Source organism: Protomyctophum bolini, assembly GCF_963924005.1.
Source record: "Protomyctophum bolini genome assembly, chromosome: 3".
Taxonomy (NCBI): domain Eukaryota; kingdom Metazoa; phylum Chordata; class Actinopteri; order Myctophiformes; family Myctophidae; genus Protomyctophum; species Protomyctophum bolini.
In genome coordinates this window covers 31,968,285-31,971,455 of record NC_137864.1, presented here as the reverse complement: position 1 = coordinate 31,971,455, position 3,171 = coordinate 31,968,285, and positions in this window count along the sequence as shown.

The following is a 3,171-nucleotide window of genomic DNA, read 5'->3' as shown; positions in this document are numbered from 1 at the left end:
TATATACTATATAGTATATATAATATGCATAGTTTCATTATATAGATATTCCACTGTTATGTTCTCAGCTTACGTATGATTCATGATAACTACTTTTTACCAGCTGCTTCGAAGAAGCGGCGGGTCAATATTAGCTTGCCAAAATTGCGACTGGTAGATAGACACTGGAGATCGACACTGGAGATAATTTGCTGCTGAGCCTGCACGAGTGGTGTGCGCATGTGTGAAATTGGAACGATACAGAGAAGAAATTGGAACGATACAGAGAAGAAATTGGAACGATACAGAGAATAAATCTACAAGCTCACACTGCATCATATTCATATCTTCACACGTTGGGAGCTTGTAGATGTGCTATTTTTTAAATTCTGTGGACCACCACCACCACACATATAAAAGCTGCTGGTAATAATATGACGAAAGTCATGGACTTTGATACGATACAGAGAAGAAATTGGAACGATACAGAGAAGAAATTGGAACGATACAGAGAAGAAATTGGAACGATAGAGAAAATAAATCTACAAGCTCACACTGCATCATATTCATATCTTCACACGTTGGGAGCTTGTAGATTTGCATTTGAATTGATGCAAATCAATTAATTACCAGCTGCTGCTGCATTATATCTCCAGAATTGTGCTATTATATGACATGTATATATCTGTGTCTGTTTATGTGTGTGTGTGTGTGTGTGTGTGTGTGTGTGTGTGTGTGTGTGTGTGTGTGTGTGTGTGTGTGTGTGTGTGTGTGTGTGTGTGTGTGTGTGTAAACAATAACAGGATCTGTCCATGTGACTATGTAAGTGTGAGTCTAGCCTAGTACAAAATGGAACCAAAGGACCCTAGAACAAACTCTGAGACTGTCCAAATGGACTGTTATAGGCTCATTTAATAGCACAATTCTGGTAATTTATTGATTTGCATCAATTCTTGTTTATGTATATGATGTATTGTCATGTTTTTTGTTCTTGCCTAGTCTGGATTAGGAGCGTCTGCTAAATGCCTAAATTGTAAATTGTGTTAATAAATATTAATATTGCAACTGGTAGCTGATCTAATCAATGATCTCAATCTAATAATAATAATAATAATAATAATAAGGGTAGTAATAATAATAATAACTAGAACTGCACTCTGTCGAGTGCATACTTGCTTGTTGCGCAAATGGCCAACTAGTGCGCAAGCAGAGCGCGCAAGTACTTCCGACCACTACAAACTGTCAACCAATTACATATACATATACTATGTATATGTATATGTAATTTGTCCGTCCCAGCCAACCCGCCACTTTTTATGCGTATGCACCGTCCCAGCAAATTGTGCCTGATACGGCAGTGGTGCCAGATTACACAGGAGCATTACCTTTAATCCTCCCAACACTAAAACATATCGTCATTACGTCACCATCGAAAACCAATTACACTCTGGCATTGGGTCCTTTATTCCACATATTTCTTACGTCATCATTGAGAGCTAGTTATACATATAATATATATATATATGTAATTTGTAAGTTGATTAGCAGTATACTGTGGTTACTTTACGCCAAAATGTCCCAGCCAACCCGCCACTTTTTATGCGTATGCAAATAAAACAGCAAATTGTGCCTGATTTGCTGGGACCAGATTACATACATGTATACACAGGAGCATTACCTTTAATCATCCCAACACTAAAACATATCGTCATTACGTCACCATCGAAGACCAATTACACTCTGGCATTGGGTCCTTTAATACACATATTTCTTACGTCATCATTGAGAGCTAGTTACTTGCGCGCACCATGTAATCTTGTCCCAGCAAATCAGGCACAATTTGATGGACATATACACACCATGTAATCTGGTCCCAGCAAATCAGGCACAATTTGCTGTTTTATTTGCATACGCATCAAAAGTGGCGGGTTGGCTGGGATGGTGCATACGAGCCGGGCGAAACTATTACTTGCGTGCTCTGCTTGCGCAAGTAATATTAACAATACGAAAAATTATTGTGAATTTGTGACCAAAGGTCGCAGTTAACTATGAAACCGTGCGTTTTTTGTCACTCAAAATGCTCATACATTTTTGTCACTCAAAATCCCCCATATATTGTGCCCATCACTATGACACATCATGAGGGATGATAGTAAATGCGACCTGCTGTCGCAATTAAGCCCATATATGGAGATCCCTGATGTCATATATGTATATATGTCAGAACCTGTTCTGACATTCCATATGTTGATCCTTCACCATCCATTCTTCCTCTTCGATGTCTCCCTTTTGACTGATACCTGTCCATTTAAACACTAGATGGGCCTGCGCCAAAGTTATTTGCGCAGCCGCGCCCGGCAGCCGGCGAAAACTAGAGTTCTCCACAGGCCCGAAAATTAAGGCCCGGCCCTACTGTACTTCGGCCCTGATCAAACCCTGTACTCTCAAGACACTGCCCCCGCTGCCACCCGATCTCCATATATGGAGCTGACCTGTTCTGACATTATGTTGATCTGACCTTATCAAACGCTGTACATATAGGCCAGTGCACGTGAGGTCGCTTCTCGCCCTCAATCTTATTCACTTAATCTTACTGGTAATAGTAATAGGCTAATAGCTGTCAAATAATCTGTGAGATGCAGTGGATTTGAAATATAAATTAAGTACAGTACTGTATTGTACTTCTACTGACAGATCCACTGGACTCGAAACTTTCCATTTAAAAAGAAAAATGGTACAGTAGATCTTCCCAGGTAAATCGTGCCGATCTATATAAAAAAAAGAAGCTTCCAAACAGCTGTTTTTCTCTATACTTGAGAACTTCCATCACCCAGGCTTAGCTGAGAGCATGGCTCTAAATAAGAGTATGTAATGTCTAAGTTTGTAATTTTGTGAACTATGCGGCAGATAGCTATTTCTGAAGCTATGATGCTGACAGACAGCTATCAACTGAATCAAATTAATGGGTTAGGTTATATAATGATTTCCACCTGTAGGTGATATTATGATATCAACTTTGTGCATGTGCTTCAGTTTACAGTTATATTTGATGTTTTACTGAACATACAGGCTCCAGGATTGTTGCACATAGCATTAACCTCCACTAGATGGAAATGTTACACTACCAACATGATTGAGGTCCTCTAGAGTTTAGGATTCATTTTCCTAGAAAACACTGATGGGATAGTTTTG